The following is a 23348-nucleotide window of genomic DNA, read 5'->3' as shown; positions in this document are numbered from 1 at the left end:
AGATGTTACAAATGTCCTGAAGTATTTCTATTCCCTGTATATACTTAGGGGACAAAAGAAGAGAGCCCCTCCATGGTGACTAACGTTGCTACTTTTTACAAGTAGGAGCTTCACTAACATTTGAAGTATTTTGAGAAGACATATCTTAATTATTTTTGTGACTTTTTTAACCAGAAAAAATATGGAGTTATTATTTTAAATTTACATGAATTAGTTGATCATTAGTTGCTTCTATTCATTAATAGTTTGTTTGGGAATATTATTATTATTTATCATTTATATATCACCATCAACATATGTTGTCCTTTATATTTGATATATTTCCTGTTTACAATCCAACTATCCCATAAAATAGACAAGGTGAGTGAGGTCATATTTTTCTTTTGGACCACCTTCTGTTATCCAGTTTGTGAGAGAGACAAATTTTCAAGCTTAAACACGAGCACTTCTTCAGGTCTGAGAAATTTACTTAGTGTGTCAGCTGAATACAAGGGGTGTTTTGGCTAAAGTAGTTAAGACATATTTCAAGGGACCATTCAAGGTGAAGTAGCCTGAGTTAACCTCTCCAGTCATAGAAAGGAAAGGAGCAGGAGGAAGCTGGGGGGTCGTTTAAGTGAATTATAGATTGTTGTAATAAGCCATAAATCCAGTGTCTGTATTCAGTCGATAATTTTTAGTGTCTAGCAAAGTTAGGAATTTAAGCTTCCAGGCTCGTCTTTTGAAGGTGTTGTGCTGGTTTCCTTTGAGGATGAGGACCGAGAGGTCAGATAGGAGTGATTGCTTTGTGAAAAGTGTTCACCAACAGGTGATATGGTGTTTTTGTGTTATATGATTTTTCTGTGAGAGTTCATTTGAGAGCGTAGTGATTCTCATTTCACCCACATAACTGTTGGGGCATTTAATGCTCTGGATGAAGCACACCACATGTTGTGACAGGCATGTGTAGGACCCATGGATCTTGGAAGGTGTGTTGTGGAGGATATTGATTAACGTAGCAGTGGAGGTATGTCTACAACAGAGGTCCCTAAAATGTGGGGCGCATTCTGTAGGAATGTTCGGGGGGACCTGGCTGGGGTCCAGGCCAGACACAAGGGGTGGGGGGGAAAGTGCCATCCAGCTCTGCTCCTGGCCCCGGCCCTGCGCTCGGGGTCCCAGCTGCTGGCCCCACATACCCGGCCCTGCCGCCGGTCCCTGGCCCCATCCTTAACTGTGGCCCCAGCCTCGACCCCCTTACCCCATCCACATCCCCCCCGCCCAGAGCCACAGCCCCTCTCCCAGCCCTGGCTCTGGGCAGGAGGCGCAGACAGGGATAGGACGAGGTAAAAAGTTTGGGGACCTCTTCTTCCACTTCTCTGGTACAGTGTCCTTGTTTGGTGAAGGCATTTTTAAGTGTTAAGGTGTAAGTCCAGACTTTCTCCTCAAAACATACTCTGTGGTAACTAAGTGCCTGGCTGTAGATAACAAATTTCTTGGTGTGTTTGGGGTTGTTACTGGATCTGTGTAAGTAGGTGTGGTGATCCATGGGTTTCTTGTATATATTTGTCTGTAGGATTCCATTGTTGAAGCTGATCGTGGTGTCCAGGAAATTGATGCTCATATGGGAGAGATCTAGAGAGTTCAAAAGATGGGTGGTGGTTGTAGTTGTGGTGGAAATCTGTGAGGGAGTTTAGGTCGTCCATCCTGAGGATGAAAATATCATAGATGTATCCCAGGTATTTCATTGGTTTCATGGTGAATTTGTCCGGAAGTTCTTCCTTCAGGTAGCCCGTGAAGAGGTTGGCATATTAAGAAGCCTACACATGCCTATCACAACATATGGTGTACCTCAACCAGTGCACTAAATGGCCCAGTCAGAACTGTGTGAATGAAATGAAACAATCATTATACTCTCAAATGAACTCTCACAGAAAAATGATATGCGATAAAAACACCATGTCACTTGTAGGTGAAGACTTCTTTCACAAAGTGATCCCTCTATATCTGACCTATCAGTCCTCATCCTCAAAGGAAACCTAAACAACATCTTCAAAAGAGAGGCTGGGAGCTTAAATTCCTAACTTTGTTAGACACTAAAAATCATGGACTGAATAGTGACACTAGATTTATGGCTTATTACAACAATCTATAACCCATTAGCCCCTCCACCCCCCAGCACCCTCCCTTCCTTTCCCCTCTGTGACTGGAGAGGTGTTAAGGAATAACAGAAGCCCTATCTTTGAAGTAGAACTCTTCTCTGCGAGGGACTGCTTGTTTCTTGAATGTAGTCAAGTATCAGGGGGTAGCTGTGTTAGTCTGTATCCACAAAAACAACAAGGTGCCACCGGACTGTTGTTTTCTTGAATGTAGTTTCCCATGTTGGTTATTTCTTTCCAGGAGAGAAGAAAGAAAAACTAGGTTTTTCTTTGCATTAATTAAAAAGAAAAGAAAAAGAAAGCACCTTTTTCACACTGTTTCAGTCATAAAGATCAAAGTTTTAACCCCTGCTCTTCTCCTTCAGTGTACGTACATAGCATATATTATTTAAAGCTTGTTAAGCAACCTGAAGATAAAAAGTACTTTAAGTACTATGTATTATTAATTTTGTGTTTTATTAAAATATTAGGCACTACAATTCTGTGATTCTTTGATGTATCTGACACCTAGTAACCCAGCTGAAAAAATACTTGTTCTGCCATTCCTCCTCCTAGCCCCCTTCAGCAACTATGCTTCTGCAATAGGAAGCATTAAAACACTTGTGATACACTGCCTATTTGTAACACAGTCACTCAACTATCTTTTTAATACATTTAAAAAAAAATCTTACTATTAGTGACTTGCTTTTGTTAAGCCTTCCTGAATTCATTCTGCTTTTTCTCTTTTTTCCTTGCTATCAGAGATCATAGCTCTCTTCCTGATGTATGTTTACTCTGTTTATTCTCATTCTCTCTCCTTCTTTATAGCTTTTTCCTAGATTGTGTTCTATACATGCTCCTCTGTTTTCTGGCCTTTCCGTCTTCTCTCACTTCTCAGCATTCCCCAACAATCTTTTTCCCATGATTTCCTTTAGTCTCTTCTTTGCCCATCTGCTTTCTCATTCAAGCATCTCCATCCTCTTACCCACATCACCTTGTCGACAAGGTTTGAAACTTTCCCCAGACCATTAACCATTAGACTGATATGCAGCATGGGTGACCCCTTCCAGAGCTATTACTCAGAAGTCAAGCCTATGCATTTCTGCTGCTGGAAAGGGGAGAATGCACTCTGGTGCCATACGGGGAGCCTTATTTGGGGGCTCCCATAATTTGTATCAGCCACTGGTTCGTAAGAGGCAGATAAATTTGAAGCCAATACCTAGTTCACTCTGGTTTCTGGATGAGAGCAGCATTCTCATTCGTCTTTTGTTTCCGTGCTCCTAAGCGTGAGCCTCTTGGTTGCCGCAATGGGTATTGATTATAATGTTCCCCACCCTCTGCTTTTGGCTTTTCCTCCTGTAGTGAACCGCTCCAACACCTATGTCTGTGGCTTCTGATGCCTTTTTCAAATAGCAGTATCAGACTAAATGGACCCGATTCCTGTCAGGTTCATGGCTGCCCTCAGGGTTCTGAATAATAGTGGTGAAAAACAACTAGATTCATTTAGCTTTCACTTTGCTTCACCATTTCATTAATTGCTCTTGGGACTTGTCTACATGGGAAGTTGGTGCGCAGAAATCTGGTCAGGGAGTTGGGGGGCACGGTGAAGGAGGGTTGGGCTCCGGCCCAGCACCGCTTACCTGGAGCGGCTCCAGGGTGGCAGCGGCGCGCACCGGGGCCAGAGCAGGTTCCCTGCCTGTCTGCCCTGGCCCCAGCCATGCACCGCTCCTGGAAGCAGCCGGCACCACGTCCCTGCAGCTCCTGGGGAAGGGGAGGCAGAGCGGTCCGCGTGCTGCCCTTGCCTGTGGGTACCTCCCCCGAAGCTCCCATTGGCCGCGGTTCTCCATTCCCGCGGGCTGTAGTTTGCTCACCCCGTTCTGGCTCCTTTGCACTCACTCCCTGTATGCACTCTCTTAGTGAGCATTAAAAGAGTACACTTTAAAGTGTACTAAACTAAGCCACATGAGGGCACCTTTATTGATCAGTAAGAACGTTTGCATAGGGAGTTTAGTGTGCTGAAAATTCACACCTAGTTTGCTATGCCCTAACTTTCCCATGTAGACACGCCCTCTGTTCACATCACTAGTAGTAACTATAAAATCTTTTTTTTTAATTTTAATGAAATCTATGATTCTGCAAAATTTGAAGCTACTCACATACAGGGTGCTTGTTGACTATGAATTAGCAATTTTAAAATGTTTTATTTTAGCCTATTTCCACATAATATGGTGGAGAATGGAGACTGTACAAGTTGCAATTCCCTGGAGATTGTGAAGCGGTCCATTTTTAGAAGCGCTCCAAGCCGCCTTCTTCACTCACACACCCACCCACCCCAGAAAATTGGTGCACCGGGATGCATGGGAACTCAAAGGTTCAAACTTTCATTGTCAACTCTATCTGCAGTCTTAATCTTGATGGAGGCATCAGAAACTCAACGGCCATATCTACACGAATTGCAAAGCCTCGTAATGGAGATGCAGCTTATACCAACAAACGAGTTCTTTTCTTAGTACAGTATATATTAGTTCCCCACATGAAGTAAGTTTTATACCGGCAAAAGGACTTTTTTGACAGTAGAACTGTGTCTGCACTGTGGCTTTTGCTGGCATAGCTATGTCAGTTAGTGGAGTGGTTTTTTCACACTCCCAACAAATATAGCTATGCTGGCAAAATACTGACCCTAGTCTGTGATAAAGAAGTCATAAAGTTTTCCAGCAACAGAGGATAAGAGTGCCCTACATTGTTTCCTGCATTTTTTTGCAGTGGAAGCTGCAGAGCTTGGTGGAAAGCACCGTACTTTTTAGTGTCTTTACAACATATATTGTTTGTTCTTAAACATATAACTTGCACATATTTTTAAACTGTAATTTCCTGTATAATCCTCCGGCTAACAGTACTTGTTAAAGTTGGGGAATTCCAGCAGGTGTATTTAATGCTGCTGTAATAAAACATACAGGCTGCTATACCGCATATTTAAGTGTTCCTGTTCACTGGAACTTACTATTCTTTCTGCATTTCTTTGTCACCTTTTCCCAGAAAATATGATACAATATCTTAGACAGCAATCTTTGTTAATAGCTTTTTGCAGTAATATTTAGCAGCCAGGGATTGTTCTGCAAGTGCATTTCTCAGGAAGAATGTGTTAAATATACAAATAGTAAATACTCTGAATGACTAATAACTGGTAGAATTAAAAGACAACTGTCTTTCCGGATCATGCTAAAACCAGTTTTTATACATTATGGTAATCTATTCATCTTGGTTAGATAGGTCTTATCGAAAACATCAGCATTTCATACCAAATATTTTTTCATCAAGCTCATTAAATGTAAAACTAAGAAATCTAAAATAAAATTACCTGTAATCATGTTTGAGTAGTTCATGTTAGATGTAATGTTTTGATGATTTTTTCAGAAGTGAAGTAATGTACTCTCTTTTACAACGGAAAAAAGTCAATATCTTCAGGCTTCCAAATCAATATTTTTAAACAAAAAAGTTTTAGTACAGTTTTATGGATTATTCAGTATTTCCCTTGACAAAAAATATGAAGGCAATTTCTAACTGTCAACAATAGTTGATGGCTTTAGCAAACAGAGAGAATGCTTCTGTTTGACAAGGTCCGGTGTGGTCAAAAGTCTGATCTGATTAATCAATTTTGGCACAGATCATTCAGCACCATTTATTTCTCCTTTGGGTTTCAACTGGACACCTTTTGACAAAATGAGGAACAAAGTTTTAAAATGTATCCACTTCCTTATTGCATTCCGCTAATGCTCACTGGCAATGCTGCTGAACCAACCTGATACATTTCATGGCACTAATATGAAATAGGTACTATATGAAACTACTGTACTTGGAAAGTACTATTCTTCAAAAGGAAGTCTCACAGACTCCAAGGTACATATTGGTTTTAATTGGAAACAGTTTGCAGGTTGTGACAGAGAAGCCCAGACTTTGAGCAGTGAAAGCATTTAAATAATTAAGTTTTTCTGCTTTGGAACACAGATCCTTCAAATGTCTGTCTGTCTATTTATATACCATGCCCTACCATCACCATGCTAGCCCTGGGAGGTTGGGTCGTATACCCAGTATACATATTAGGAGCTGAGGCACAAAGAGATGAAGAACTAGATTTAGTGCTTTAGTTTTTCAGGTACCCAATGCTTCCTCAGCTCTCGTCCCCTAATGCCCCTACTCTGCTTGCGCTACATTGATGACATCTTCATCATCTGGACCCATGGAAAAGAAGCCCTTGAGGAATTCCACCATGATTTCAACAATTTCCATCCCACCATCAACCTCAGCCTGGACCAGTCCACACAAGAGATCCACTTCCTGGATGCTACAGTGCTCAAAAGTGATGGTCACATAAACACCACCCTATACCGGAAACCTACTGACCGCTATACTTACCTACATGCCTCCAGCTTTCATCCAGACCACACCACATGATCCATTGTCTACAGCCAAGCTCTACAATACAACTGCATTTGCTCCAACCCCTCAGACAGAGAGAAACACCTACAAGATCTCTATCAAGCATTCTTACAACTACAATACCCACCTGCTGAAGTGAAGAAACAGATTGACAGAGCCAGAAGAGTACCCAGAAGTCACCTACTACAGGACAAAGAAAGTGATGGAACGCCGCTAGCCGTGACCTCCAGTCCCCAACTAAAACCTCTTGAGCACATCATCAAGGATCTACAACCTATCCTGAAGGACGACCCATCACCCTCATCGATCTTGGGAGACGGGACAGTCCTTGCTTACAGACAGCCCCCCAACCTGAAGCAAATACTCACCAGCAACCACACCTCACGCAACAAAAACACTAACCCAGGAACCTATCCTTGCAACAAAGCCCGTTGTCAACTGTGTCCACATATCTATTCAGGGGACACCATCATAGGGCCTAATCACATCAGTCACACTATCAGAGGCTCGTTCACCTGCACATTTACCAATGCGATATATGCCATCATATGCCAGCAGTGCCCCTCTGCCATGTACATTGGTCAAACCGGACAGTCTCTACGTAAAAGAATAAATGGACACAAATCAGACGTCAAGGTTTATAACATTCAAAAACCAGTCGGAGAACACTTCAATCTCTCTGGTCACTCGATTACAGACCTAAAAGTTGCAATATTACAACAAAAAGACTTCAAAACCAGACTCCAACGAGAGACTGCTGAATTGGAATTAATTTGCAAACTGGACACCATTAAATTAGGCTTGAGTAAAGACTGGGAGTGGATGTGTGATTACACAAAGTAAAACTATTTCCCCATGTTTATTTTTCCCCCGTACTGTTCCTCACACGTTCTTGTCAACTGCGGGAAATGGCCCATCTTGATTATCTCTACAAAAGGGTTTTTTTTTTCTCTCCTGCTGGTAATAGCTCACCTTACCTGATCACTCTCGTTATAGTGTGCATGGTAACACCCATTGTTTCATGTTCTCTGTGTATATAAAATCTCCCCACTGTATTTTCCACTGCGTGCATCCGATGAAGTGGGCTGTAGCCCACCAAAGCTTATGCTTAAATAAATGTGTTAGTCTCTAAGGTGCCACAAGTACTCCTGTTCTTTTTGCGGATACAGACTAACACGGCTGCTACTCTGAAACCTGAAAATTGTTAGTAATTTTAAAAAAAATTTAGATCTAAATGACTTGTGCATGATCACAAAGTAGTTTTTGGCAGGACTGAAGTTTGAACCATCATTTCTTGATTTTTCAGTCTGATGGCCTCACCACGAGCCACCCTTCCCCCCCCCCCCAAAAAAAAGTATGAGAGGGTCATAATGAAGCCTATACTAGGTCTGGGGGGTACCCTTAGGTAGCATGAAAATCAGGGTTGATTTACTGAGATTAGTTGTACAGTGCTAATAAGTTGTATAGTCAATTGCTTGACCACACTTTGGTTCATTATGAAATATACTTGAGACCAAATAATTGTCATTCAGGTTTATTAACATGATACAGGAAAAATGCTCTATACCATACCAGTCTGCAAAGAGCAGCAATGTTGCATTCACCTTATGCAGAAGGTGTGCTCTCTGACGTTACACTCCTAAAGCCATCTTTTTATACCCTACTTGTTTACAAGTAAAAGGTACTATATACATCACCTAAAACTGGATCTAATTAATTTTTACCTTGTTCGTTTCTGGTACCATGGTTACCCGTTTTATCTTTGTCTGGGACCCATGCATTCCAGCTCATGATGCACCCTTATCTTTGTGCTGAGCACATGCATTCCAGGTAGTAAGGGGCATGAAGACACCTCTTAGGCCTGTATCAGGATAAATAGGTTTGCGAGGGTAACTCCCTTTCTGTTGCTATGAGGAAACAATTGTGTGTCCTGATACTGACAGTTTTTCTGTCTACTTCTGCCAGAGCTTACCTCTGCTAATGCAAGGTGTTATGGGATACTTAGCATACGTGAACAGGATTATAACAAAGGTTTGGGCTATATAACAGTTATATTAATATTTAATAATATGTGTACTTACATGCTTCGAATTTTTATTTATATATATATATATATATTGCAGACAGTATTATTGGCATAATATAGATATGTGCTAGCAGCGTATATTAGTCAAAAATAGCACGCATTAAATCGGTATCTTGTTGTTTCAGACTACTGGGTGCCATAGTATTATAGCTATCTGAGAAGATATCTGAGACATTAGCAGTTATCTTTGAAAAGTCATGGAAAAGGGGAGAGATTCCAGAGGACTGGAAAAGGGAAAATCTATAAAAAGGGAAATAAGGACAGCCTGGGGAATTACAGACCAGTCACATAACATACATACCAAGAAAGATAATGGAGAAAATAATTAAGCAGTCAGTTTGCAGACACCTACAAGATAATAAAGTGATAAGTAATAGCATGGGTTTGTCCAGAACAATTGTGTCAAACCAGCCTAATAGCTTCTTTGACAGGTTAACAGGCCTTGTGGTTGGGGGGGAAGTGGTAGATGTAGTATATCTTGAGTTTAGTAAGGCGTTTGATACTGTCTCGCATGACTTTCTCAAAAACAAACTTGCGAAATACAACCAAGATGGAGCTACTGTAAGGTGGGTGCATAATTGGTTGGAAAACCATTTCCAGAGAGTAGTTATCCGTGGTTTACAGTCAAGCTGGAAGGGCATATCAAGTGGGATCCTGCAGGGATCAGTTGTGGCTATGGTTCTGTTCAGTATCTTCATCAATGATTTAGGTAATGGCATACAGAGTACACTTATAAGTACACTTATAAAGTTTGCAGATGATACTTAGCTGGGAGGGGTTGCAAGGTTTGGAGGATAAGATTAAAATTCAAAATGATCTCAACAAAGTGGAGAAAGGATCTGAAGTAAATAGGATGAAATTCAATAAGGACAAATGCAAAATATTCCATTTAGGAAGGAACAGTCAGTTATACACATACAAAATGGGAAATGACTGCCTAGGAACGAGTACTGAAGAAAGGGATCTGGAAGTCATAGTGGATCACAAGCTGAATATGAGTTGTCAATGTAACACTGTTGCAAAAAAAAAAAAAAAAGTAAATATTAGGCTATGTCAAATTAGGTTGAATTTATAGAAGTCAATTTTTTTAGAAATCAATTTTATACAGTCTATTGTGTGTGTCCCCACTTAAAACCATTAAGTCGGTGGAGTGTGTGTACAGTACCGAGGCTAGCATCGACTTCCGGAGCGTTGCACAGTTCCCGCAGTTTCCGCCGCCCATTGGAATTCTGGGTTGAGGTCCCAATGCCTGATGGGGCAAAAAACATTGTCGCGAGTGGTTCTGGGTACACGTTGTGAGGCCCCCGCTCCCTCCTTCCATGAAAGCAATGTCAGACAATCGTTTCGTGCCTTTTTTCCTGGGTTACCCGTGCAGATGCCATACCACGACAAGCGTGGAGCCCACTCAGCTCACTGTCACCGAATGTCTCCTGGGTGCTGGCAGATGTGGGAATGCATTGCTACACAGCAGCAGCTCATTGCCCTGTGGCAGCAGATGGTGCATTACGACTGGTAGCCGTCCTCATCGTCTCCTGGGTGCTCTTGGCCGGCCAAGACCTCGGTGAGGTCTGTCAGGGGTGCCTGGACGTAAATGGGAGTGACTAAGGTCATTCTCTTCTTTAAGTTTTGTCTAATAGAGATTCAGTCCTGCCTGGAATATTGGCAGAGGGATTGCTCAGTGGTTTGAGTGTTGGTCCTAGGGTTATGAGTTCAGTCCTTGTGGGGGCCATTCTGCCTCAGGCTGCTCTCCCAGCAAGCAGCACCACAAGCACCCAGGAGACGATCACAGCAACAGTCGTACTGCACTGTCTTCTGGCGAGCACCCAGGAGACAACGCTGGCTAACAGTTGTACTGCACCGTCTGCTGCCAGCCTACCCCTTGCTCCTCCCTCTGTGCAAGCAACGGCCTTTTTCCGTGCAGGAGCCATATTGCTGTCAGCATCGTCATCCACCTGCTGCTTCCGCTGCCACTCTGCTCTCCTGCAGACGCCATACCACGGCAAGTATGGAGCCCGCTCAGATCACCACAGCAGTTATGACCATTCTAAACAGCACGCGTATTATCTAGCAGACCTGCAAAACCTGGGAAGTAGGTGACGGCAGCGTGGTGAGGAGAGTGATGAGGACATGGACACAGGCTTCTCTCAAAACACGGGCCCCGGCAATGTGGACAGCCTGGTGGTAATGCGGCAGGCTCATGCTGTGGAATGCCGATTCTGGGCCCGGGAAACAAGCACAGACTGGTGGGACCGCATAGTGTTGCAGGTCTGGGATGATCCCCAATGGGTGCTAAACTTTCACATATGTAAGGGCACTTTCATGGAACTTTGTGACTTGCTTTCCCCTGCCCTGAAGCGCCAGAATACCAAGATGAGAGCAGCCCTCACAGTTCACAAGTGAGTGGTGATAGCCCTCGCCAGACAGCTACCGGTCAGTCGGGAATCAATTTGGAGTGGGCAATTCTACTGTGGGGGCTGCTGTGATCCAAGTAGCCAACGCGATCACTGAGCTGCTGCTTCCAAGGGTAGTGACTCTGGGAAATGTGCAGGTCATAATGAAGGGCTTTGCTGCAATGGGATTCCCTAACTGTGGTGGGGCGATAGACGGAACCTATATCCTTATCTTGGCACCGGAGCACCAAGGCAGTGAGTACATAAACCGCATGGGGTACTTTTCAATGGTGCTGCAAGCACTGGTGGATCACAAAGGACGTTTCACCAACATCAGCGTGGGATGGCCGGGAAAGGTGCATGACGTTCGCATCTTGAGAAACTCTGGTCTGTTTCAACAGCTGCAGCAAGGGACTTTATTCCCAGACTAGAAAATAACCATTGGGGATGTTGAAATGCCTATAGTTATCCTTGGGGACCCAGCCTACCCCTTAATGCCATGGCTCATGAAGCCATACACAGGCAGCCTGGACAGTAGTAAGGAGCTGTTCAACTATAGGCTGAGGAAGTGCAGAATGGTGGTAGAATGTGCATTTGGACGTTTAAAAGCACGCTGGCGCAGTTTACTGACTCGGTTAGACATCAGCGAAACCAATATTCTCATTGTTATTGCTGCTTGCTGTGTTCTCCACAATATCTGTGAGAGTAAGGGGGAGACATTTATGGCGCGATGGGAGGTTGAGGCAAATCGCCTGGCTGCTGATTACGCACAGCCAGACACCAGGATGGTTAGAAGAGTAGAGGAGGGCGCGGTGCACATCACATCATTGAAAACCAGTTTCATGACTGGCCAGGCTACGGTGTGACAGTTCTGTTTTTCTCCTTGATGAAGACCCCCACCTCTTGGTTCACTCTACTTCCCTGTAAGCTAACCCCCCTCCCCTCCCTCCTTCGATCACCGCTTGCAGAGGCAATAAAGTCATCACTTCAAATTCATGCATTCTTTATTAATTCATCACACAAATAGGGGGATAACTGCCAAAGTAGCCCGGGAGGGGTGTGGGAGGAGGGAAGGACAAGGCCACACTGCATTTTAAAACTTATTGAATGCCAGCTTTCTGTTGCTTGGGCAGTCCTCTGGGGTGGAGTGGTTGGGTGCCTGGAGGCACCCCCCCCCTTGTTCTTGGGCATCTGGGTGAGGAGGTTATGGAACTTGGGGAGGGGGGCGGTTGGTTACACAGGGGCTGTAGCGGTGGTCTGTGCTCATGCTGCCTTTCCTGCACCTCAACCATACGCTGGAGCATATCAGTTTGATCCTGTAGTCACCTCAGCACTGACTCCTGCCTTCTGTCAGCAAGCTGACGCCATCTATCATCTTCAACCCACCACTTATTATCTTCAATCCGCCACCTGTCCTCGCGTTCACATTGTGCTTACTGGAATCTTAACATGGTCTGCCTCCACGCATTCTGCTGGGCTTTTTCAGTGTGAGAGGACTACATGAGCTCAGAGAACATTTCATTGTGAGTGCATTTTTTTCGCCTTCTAATCTTCGCTAGCCTCTGGGAAGGAGATGATAGTGTGAGCGTTGAAACATTTGCAGCTGCGGGAGGAAAAAAAAAGGGAGAGTAGTAGTTAAAAAGACACATTTTAGAGAACAATGGTAGACTCTTTCAGGGTGAACCTTGCTGTTAACATTACATAGCACATGTGCATTCGGTACAAGGTTGCATTTTGCCTCTTATATTGAAGGTCTGCTGGTTTGGTGTGAGAGATCACACGCAGGGCCAGCGGGCAACAGAATTTGGCTTACAGGCAGCCATGGTAAGCCACAGTCTTTTAACCTTCATAACATGTGGGAATGGTTTCAAACAGCAGCACCGTCATTTCCCATACCAAACAGCCATTGGGTTGGCTATTTAAAATGGGTTGTCAATTTAAAAGGAGGGGCTGCAGTTTTCGGGTTAACATGCAGCACAAACCCAATTACCCCCCCACACACACACAATTCTCTGGGGTGATCGCTTCTCCCCTCCCCTCACCGCGTGGCTAACAGCGGGGAAGATTTGTGTTCAGCCACAGGCAAACAGCCCAGCAGGAACGGCCACCTCTGAATGTCCCCTTAACAAAATTCCCCTATTTCAAGCAGGTGACCATGAATGATATCACTCTCCTGAGGATAACACAGAGATAAAGAATGGATGTTGCTTGAATGCCAGCAAACATCGGGACCATATGCTGCCATGCTTTGTTATGCAATGACTCCAGACTACGTGCTACTGGCCTGGCGTGGTAAAGTGTCCTACCATGGAGGACGGAATAAGACTGCTCTCCCCAGAAAGGTTTTGCAAAGGCTGTGGGAGTACATCCAGGAGAGCTTTATGGAGTTGTCCCCGGAGGATTTCCGCTCCATCCCCAGACATGTTAACAGACTTTTCCAGTAGCTGTACTGGCCACAAATTAATCCTTAAACACACTTGCTTTTAAAGCATGTATTATACTTACAAAGGTACACTCACCAGAGATCCCTTCTCCGCCGGCCGGGTCTGGGACCCGGCCTTGGGTGGGTTCGGGGTATACTGGCTCCAGGTCCCAGCTGAGAAACAGTTCCTGGTTCTCAAGGAAAATGGTTTCTTTGCTTGCTTGCTGTGCGCTGTCTTCAACCTCCTCCTCCTCATCATCATCTTCCTCGTCCCCAAAATGCAGCTCGTCATAGAAGCGGCATGTATGGGGCTCTGACCCCGAGTGGCCATTTGCCTCTCTGGTTTTTTGGTAGGCATACCAGAGCTCCTTTAGTTTCATGCAGCACTGCTGTGGGTCCCTGTTATAGTCTCTGTCCTTCATGCCCTTGGAGATTTTTTCAAACGTTTGGGCATTTCGTCTTTTGGAACGGAGTTCTGATAGCACAGATTCGTCTCCCCATACAGCAATCGGATCCTGTACTTCCCATTCGGTCCATGCTGGAGCTCTTTTGCGATTGTGGGACTCCATCATGGTCACCTCTGCTGATGAGATCTGCACTCACCTGCAGCTTGCTACGCTGGCCAAACAGTAAATGAGCTTCAAAAGTTTGTGGGCCTTTTCCTGTCTACCTGGCCAGTGCATCTGAGTTGAGAGTTCTGTCCAGAGCGGTCTCAATGGAGTACTCTGGGATAGCTCCCGGAGGCCAATACCGTCAAATTGCACCACACTACCACAAATTCAACCCGGCAAGGTCGATTTCAGCACTAATCCCTTCGTCAGGGGAGGAGTACAGAAATCAATTTTAAGAACCCTTTCAGTCGAAGTAAATGGCTTCGTCGTGTGGACGGGTGCAGGGTTAAATCAATCTAATGCTGCTAAATTCGACCTAAACTCGTAGCATAGACCAGGGCTTATTCTGGGATGTGTTAACAGGAGTGTTGTAAGCAAGACACGAGAAGTCATTCTAATACTCTACTCTGTGCTGATTAGGCCTCAACTGGACTATTGTGTCCAGTTCTGGGTGTCATATTTCAGGAAAGATGTGGATAAATTGGAGAAAGTCCAGAGAAGAGCAACAGAAATGATTAAAGGTCTAGAAAAATGACCTATTAAGGGAAGGTTGAAAAAATTGGGTTTGTTTAGTCTGGAGAAGAGAAGACAGAGGGGACATTAACCGTTTTCTAGTACATAAAAGGTTGTTACAAGGAGGAGGGAGAACAATTATTCTCCTTAACCTCTGAGGATAGGATGAGAAGCAATGGACTTAAATTGCAGGAAGGGTGGTTTAGGTTGGACATTTGGAAAAACTTCCTAACTGTCAGGGTACTTAAGAACTGGAATAAATTGGCTAGGGAGGTTGTGGAATCTCTGTCATTGGAGATTTTTAAGAGCAGGTTAGACAAACACATGTCAGGTCTAGATAATACTTAGTCCTGCCATGAGTGCAGGGGATTGGACTAGATGACCTGTTGAGGTCCCTTCCGTGAATTCTCTGATTCTATGATTATTGATTTGTTCTGTAGTAACAATGCAATTATAATTATATCATTCTCATCTTTGTGGTCCCAGATTAGATTTAAATGATTTTTAAAGGCACATTCAAGGTCCCGCCACAATGTTTTTTCAACTTATGGTGTCAGTAGAGGGCAGAGTTAAGGTTCTTTGGGTACCTTAACTGTGCATTTCCATATCAAAACAAGTTTGGATTTATTTCAAATATAACCTTAACTCTGAATGTCCTTGGTTTGTAATTCTTCGTTTTGGGATAATTACAACAAGTCTGTAATATTTTTTACCTTTAAGTTACTGATATGTACTCTCAACCTTAACTCCACTTCAAGGTATTTTTTTCATCTTGGAATGTAAAGAACATTTGACCAAGAGGATTTAGTTTTGATGAGGAAATTGGCAGTGTTCTTTCAATGGAACAACATAACCTGAACTTTATACTGATACTTGTTCATGTGCACATAACATGCAGATTTATCTCTACGTATTCCACTTCATATATCTGTTGGCTGTCTATCTTAATCTATCTGAGCTCAGAGCTGAGGTTGTGCATTTGGCTGTGGCTGGATATATGTTATAATTGAAAAAAAGTTTGTTGCAAAGCTGAGGAATCTGAGAGTGTATTTGATATTACAATATTTGGGTGACAGCACATATAAATGTAGATTGATGTGGATGTTAAGGCTGCTTTGGTGATTTACTTGATTCTTAGTGTTTGAGTTGAAATGAAATGCACTTCCCCCCCTAAATTAACAGTAGGGTTCAGTGTGTAGAAAAGTCTGTTGTTTTAAAGGGATACCATTAACTTACAATCTAATGAATGAAAAAAAAAATTAAAAGTAAATTCTGGTTTTATCGCACTCTTGCTTCAGCTGCAAGGGTTGTTTGTTTTTTAAAACGTTTTCCTGTGTTTAAATATTTTCTCCTCTTTTTCTTTGCAGAAAATCATGCAAACAAAAAGGGAAACTGACTTTAAATGGGAAACAGTTGCACCCAAAGTACTGTCAGATGCACAAAACAAACATACGAAAATAACAGAAAAATTTGACTTTTTTCCATATTTTTTTTATTTATAACAATCCTACACGTTACTTGTAACAATCTATACAATAAGACTCCAGAATTGTCACTGCCTGTGTGTCACTCTGAAGCCTAGAATATCTGCTGAGTCACAGTGAAGAGATGAAAACAGCTGAGACCTTTTGTTCAGAATATCACCAGGTTCAATCATTACTGGGATTTGCCAGTGATCATGCAACTTTTAAGTTCTCAGCCATTTTGACTTCACAGATTACATGTATGTGACACAAAGGAATGTGTATATGCCTTGCCAAGAGTCTTAGAACATTGTGATTATATGAGGACTACACATATGGTGGATTTCTTGAAAAAATGTCTCTTTACTGACTACTTTTATATCTAGACATGTATCCAACATAACTTGCCTGGACAGGATATTGAAAGTGTGGCTTAGCGTCTGGATGTGGAGGTATATGTTTTAAAAATCCCATAAATAAAGTTTATGAATTACAATAGTATTTTATAAGAGATTGACCAGCTGCTCTGGAGGGATTTGTAGTCATTAAAATGTCAAATCAAAATTTACTACTGAATATATAGTTTACGGTGTGTTAAATGTAAAAGTTGTGTGATCTAGTTTAATTATCCCTACTGTATTTATTATTTCTGCATTTATTTATCTAATTTGATAAAACACTTGTGCACATATATATGTTTTTGAAAGATAACTTATAGCCTTTTGTGCGAAATAAATTGGAAGGAAATATCAGACTGAATAAGCTAAATAAATTTATGACTGCTTTCATAATATGAGGCTAGTGTAGTGTTTAAAAAAAAAAGAAAAAAGAGAACCAGTGTAATATCCCTGCTGAATATGATTTACTAAGATTGAAAATTTGAAATTGTATACAGCTCCCATGTACTTGTCAAAAATATGACTAGATTGCTCAGACTACCCAGACCACATTCAAAAAATGGTGAGATGATTGTTTATAATAATTTAAATGTTAAAATTAATAGCTGTTTTAAGAAGTGGCATTACAGTATTGTAGAAACCAGTTTTGACTAGTTTGGGGAATTGATAATAGAGGCATCTCAGCATGCACTTAGATGAATGTCCGCTAGTCTATTACAAACCATCATGCTATTCACGGGTAGTTGTATATGTCTTTTCCTTTTCTTTTTTATTCACACATTATTTTCCAATTCAGTAATTAATGTAATGAGGACATAATGCAGAATGTAAGAAAGAAAGGTAAAAAGTGAACACAAGCTATTTACTGCCATCTAATGGGAGACAGTCACTGCCAAGAACTTGAGCTCTTATGTTAATTGTGTTTTGATTGGTAAGAACACAATTATATACCTGTAGCACAGAGTGAGAATGCCTGCCTGCTCTATTCTTGTGAGGCCAAGGTAATTTAAATTTACAAGAATCCTAATATTTGAATGTTTATGCCCATAATCTTGAATATGACGTTGTCTTTGCTTTTGTATAGTCTGCCAGGATTATACTATAAATTGAACAGCAGCTCTAATTTTAGGAAACTATCCAGGCAAACCAGTGTAGGAATCGAAAAAGGGGAAGTTATTGGGAGAGGGGAGGGGAGGAAATGTATGCTGGGGGGGGGGGGAGAAGGGGCAGAATCACCTTCCCTCTACTCCTTTGGAAATGGTCTATATTCATAGCTGTTCCAGGTGCAATGACATTTTGAGTAACACCACTAAAATTCAGTAGGATGATACTATAAATGGAAAATAAAGGGAGTTAAGAAAAATGGAACTAATGTAGGTCATCAAAGCATCTACTCAGATATGTCTTCCATTCATGTCACAAAACATAAGTGTTCAAATGCAAATTATTTAACAAATATAATATGAATATGTATAAGATTCATTCTTTTTCCCCAAACATATTTGTCCCAAACACACACAGTGTCACAAATAAGCACAGTTTAGAGTCCTCTGTCAAGGATATGCTTGGTACTGGCACAGATGCTCATTATAGTGGTGTATTTTTAAGCTGTGTAGGAAAGTTTATCCGGCCCTTACACATAATTTTTTATTGTATCTAGTCCTTAACTTTCAAGAACCTCTAATTCATGAACACAAAATTTACATAACATTTAAAAATGTCAAAACATTGGGCATGCATACATGTCATGCCAGTTTAGTTACTACCAGCAGGAGAGTGGGGTGGGGGGAGAGAAAACCTTTTGTAGTGATAATCACCCATTTTTTCATGGTTTGTGTGTATAAAAACTTCTTCTGTACTTTCCACAGTATGCATCCGATGAAGTGAGCTGTACCTCACGAAAGCTTATGCTCAAATAAATTGGTTAGTCTCTAAGGTGCCACAAGTACTCCTTTTCTTTATCCTTCATGATAAACTCTGGTCAATATCACCTCCTCTTTTTCCAACTGTAAGTCGGTTGAACATTGGAGATGATGGTGGTGTTTCTTTGCTTGGCCATGTTTGTATCCATTTTTGGAATTATATTTCAGGTTATAGATTTGTGGGGTGGTTTGTTTTTTTTTACATGGATGTCCAAGCAGTTAAAAAGCCTGGATTTAAAAACTAGCTTTTCTGTTGTCTCTCTAATTTAATAACTACCAATACTACTGTAATGTGGAACTAAAACTATGAATGAATACATTATCTGCCTTGAAAATATCTCCTATCAAGAGATCTTGCCTATTGGTTTTAATTTATTTATAGTAAAATATTTTATATTTAATAGAGCCTGGGGGTTTTATTATATTTCTTGATCATTTGTAGAATGGTGTATAAGAATGTATTCTTCTGAAGATAGGAAATAGAAGGGAAATTGGTGAAGAGATTTTCAGATTCAATTGCTGCTTTAAAAAAACGTAGTTCTAGAAAATTTTATAACATTTAATATCAAATTAAAACAACCAAAATGTTAATGCAGAGTTGCAATGTTTAGCACTGAACTCCTTTTCATTTTTACTCAAAAGAGCTCATTTGAGAAATGATCTACACAATGAAATGCAGTATGTGAAAATTCTTTACATTTTTCTGCCACCAAATTAGTGCAATTAACGGGCAAAGGCATGTATTACTGTACGAAATCAAGTACAATCTACTAGAAGTTGGACTTGACTTAAATTCATGTTCTTATATTCCAAATCGCATTTTGTTAGCGTTTGCTGAGTCTACGCTACAGTATATATTACTTCCCATTGTTTCTGTTTAAGATTAGTCTCCATCTGCAAGCTTTGGTGAACAGCAGAAAAGAGCTCTCTGTAAGACGCATTTTGAAGGCAGGCTATATTTTGATTTCTAGTTGCATGCATTAGAAGTATTAAAACATCTTTTTGACTGTGTTGAAGAAAATACCTCCTACTTGAAAATATTATTCATAATGCCACAGACATCTCATTTTACATATTTGAATTTGATTTGACATCTTGATGTTATTGTCTCTGGTTATTGTCCATAGTTGTGTCATTCCCTTTTCCTGAAGCTATACAGAGTTACTTTTAAGATTCCTGGTCTCAGATTCTTAACATTGCCATAAGAGTATTTTTTTATGTAAAGGAGGCAGAGAAGAGAAGAAGAGGGCAAAGTGGAGAAGAAAATTCATTACCCTCACAAGTATATCTAGTTCATTTTTTCCCCCATTTAAATGTCTTAATTGACCCTTCTCTTTCTGCAGAACAAAAATGTCTATAAACCATACAATATCTTGACTGCTAGAATTTATCACCTGCTGAATGGTGGTGTTAACGCACTACAACTAAATATAAATGTATTTTTGTCAGTCAGGCCTGCTGACAATCTCTTAACTGTAACTTTAATGATTATTTTCATTTTAATGTTTTTGCAATGAAGCTGGTAAGTTACTGGCATGGATATTAAATGTTTTGAAGATACATAGTTGATGGAATGTTTCTGACATTTGAAAAATAAACAGATTTTTATGATGCATAACATTTTAATTACATCTGAATTGCTACTTAAAGGTTTCCTCAGGAAGGCAAATGACTCTTGCCTTAGTCTCCAGAAGAAGTATTCAGCAAAGTTGTTGCTCTACTTTTAAAGGTCCAGAAAGATATAACACTTGAATGTGTGACACTAGCCTTCAAACTTGGTAACAAATGTCTGTAAGAAATGATGTGAGAATAATTATTTACACACACAGAGTTTTCTGTAACCTAATTTTTGCAGATTGATGATTTCTTATTACAATGAATTTTAGTAATATACAGTCTGATTAAACAGGCCTGTGCGTGTGTGTGTGTGTGATGGAAGTAAATTTTGTCTAGTTTAGAATTATCCCTGGAAATCTTCAGCTTGTTGAGATACAGAAAGCCATAGTTACTGAGTTCTGTTCACAGCAGAGATTCCAGGGTTGTTTTGCTGCTCTATGGAAAAGGTAGGCTATTCGTGCATGTATGCAACCACATTCTCCATTCGACTGCCATTAAACATTGTTGCCTTAGTAGTCATGCTACTGTTTTGAAGTTTTGCTTGTCTCTTGATGAAGAATAAGTGGCAAAGAAAATATGTTCAGAAATACATCTTGTTGACATTCACTGACCTGCTGTGGGGATGGAACTAGCTTGTTTGGGTTAACCTGTTGTGAGAGGCAGGTCATATTGGAGGCCATGGCTAGTTGGTTCAAATGTTGCCAAAGTGCCCTCAACATGCAGCATATGTACATGGCATCTCTCCTCCCTTCCCTCCTATATATGTAGTAGCACCTTTCCTTCTCACGTGCTTCTATATAGGATGACCCTTTTTTTTTTTTTTGTTATTTACACATAATGTGTAATATACTCTTTGAAACTTGGTAGTGGATTTTGGGGCATCAGTGGAAAATTTTGGATCTACATGAACCAGATAGGGTGATAGCTTTGCAAGGAATATCTGCCTTATCTTTGTATTTGTGTACTGAATTGTAGTTAAGTTCTGCAGCATTAATGAAGTTGAGGATAGTTGTTTTGCTCTTTCTACAGTGATCAGGACACACAGGAAATTATACAGACACAACAAATAGATTCAGAGCAGCAGGCTACAACTTTCTTAAACAGAATGGCCCATTACCACTTACTTGAATTACCAGGCAGTTATTTGGATCCAGTGTGGGGAACATCAGTTAGCTGAATAAGAGTGAAAGGAAGGTTGACCCTCCGCCTAATCCCCATATAGTCCTCAAACAGATTTAGCACTGGAGATGGAATCCCAAACACTGTTGCCTTGTGCAGGGGATGAGAATGAAGACAAGAGTAGTTTAATCTATGTGAGACCTCAAGACTACCCGCTACACTAAAACCAATCCAAGTTGGTGCCTGTAGCCTCTTTGGTCCCATGCTCTTATTTATCCCAGGAGTGGGCACTTACTACTATTTAGTCTGCACTGGTCACCAGAGGCAAGTTGTAATAAAATGTCTTTAAAACTATTTTCTTGTTAATCTACTGCTAACTAACTGGTCAGGCCTCCAAGCTGCTGTGGGGAAGATTGAAAATTAACCCCACTAGATATGTACTAATCTTGTCTAGTTGAAAAATCCCTTTTTAGGCCTAAAAAGGTGATTTAGGCTAGGCCCGCAGCTTACCTGGAGAACTGGCCAGGCAACTACAGAACATCTGGACAAATTGGACAGTGTCTAGAGGAGAGCAGCAAAACTGATAAAAGCTTTAGAAAACCTGACCTATGAGGAAAGATTTAAAAAATAGGGCATGTTTAATCTTGAGAAAAGACGACGAGGGAGGGGAGGAGTGGGGAGATGGACATAAGTTTTCAAATATGTGAAAAAGATGTTCGAAAGAGCCTGGTGATCACTTGTTCTCCATGTGCACTGAAGGTAGGGCGAGAAGTAATGGGCTTAATCTACAGTAATTGTGATTTAGGTTAGATATTTAAGAAAAACTTTGTAATCATAAGCATAATTACATACTGGAATAGGTTACCAAGGAAGGCTGTGGAATCCCCATCACTGGAGGATTTTAAGAATAGGTTAGACAAACACCTGTCAGGGATGGTCTAGGTATTGTGACAGGGTCGGACCAAATGGCTATAGGAGAGTAATAGAAGGCAGATATATTAGCCCCAGGCTAAGTAGGTCCCTTTTCCCTGGGTAAGGTAACAGGGAAGGTTCCAGAACAATCAGGAACCTTCTGGAGACAATTAAGACAGGCTGATTAGAACACCTGCAGCCAATCAAGAAGCTGCTAGAATCAATTAAGGCAGGCTAATCAGGGCACCTGGGTTTTAAAAAGGAGCTCACTTCAGTTTGTGGTGTGCGTGTGAGGAGCTGGGAGCAAGAGGCACTAGGAGCTGAGAGTGAGAACGCGGACTGTTGGAGGACTGAGGAGTACAAGCATTATCAGACACCAGGAGGAAGGTCCTATGGTGAGGATAAAGAAGATGTTGGGAGGAGGCCATGGGGAAGTAGCCCGGGGAGTTGTAGCTGTCACACAGCTGTTCCAGGAGGCACTCTGGACAGCTGCATTCCACAGGGCCCTGGGCTGGAACCCGGAGTAGAGGGCGGCCCCGGGTTCCCCCCAAATCCTCCCAACTCCTGGTCAGACACAAGAGGAGTTGACCTGGACTGTGAATTCAGAAAAATCGGCCAAGCTAAGGGCTGCCGTGAAGCTCCAAGGCAAGCAAATTCGCCAATAAGTGCAAGACCCACCAAAGTAGAGCAGGAACTTTGTCACAGTATACTTGGTCCTGCCTCAGCAAGGATGGATGGATTAGATGACTTCTCAAGTTCCCTTTGAGACTTACATTTTTATGATTCTGTGATCTAAGAATTGAACAAGTATGCACATTCTGTGCAAGAATTGGCAAGATGTTACATTCCTTTCAGTGATAGAAAAAGTTTTCTGCTATTTTATCTCAAGCAGAATTATGGATATGGTTGAGGCAATGCTAAGGGGAAAGCAGAGGTTGGATTTTGACCTGGAAGATCATGTGTCAACCAGATTTTCACCCTAACAATAATAATTGAAGAGAGCATTGAATTGCAAAAACCACTCATCATAAACTTCATAGATTTGAGAGAGCATTTGAAAGTCTCCATTTTGATACTGGATCATCTTGAAGTGTTATGGTATACAAACAAAAATTATCATCATCAAGGCTTTGTCATGGTGAAGCATGCACCGTTAAAATAAAGGCAGACTTGACAGACTGGTTCAGTATAGACACTGGTGTCAAACAAGGATGCATTATTTCACCTCTGCTGTTTGGCATTGTAGATTTTGCAGGAAACCTAATCGATCACTCAACCAACATTTAAGTAAAGACCAAAAAAGACTGTTTAGCATTGTAAAAAGGATGGGGCTAATAATCAGTTATG

General features: G+C 41.5%; 1 protein-coding gene and 1 pseudogene across 4 annotated transcripts in view; one reads left to right on the top strand and one right to left on the bottom strand.

Annotated features, from left to right (window-relative positions):
- Positions 1 to 23348, top strand: part of SBF2 (SET binding factor 2) — a 563151-nt gene that overhangs the window by 209479 nt on the left and 330324 nt on the right. The gene's annotated exons all lie outside the window — the stretch shown is intronic.
- On the bottom strand, positions 12118 to 14015 carry LOC141988366 (uncharacterized; annotated as a pseudogene).

This window comes from Natator depressus, chromosome 6 (genome assembly GCF_965152275.1).
Source record: "Natator depressus isolate rNatDep1 chromosome 6, rNatDep2.hap1, whole genome shotgun sequence".
NCBI classification, from domain to species: domain Eukaryota; kingdom Metazoa; phylum Chordata; order Testudines; family Cheloniidae; genus Natator; species Natator depressus.
Note: the sequence above shows the minus strand (reverse complement) of the source record. Positions and strands in the feature narration are given on the sequence as shown.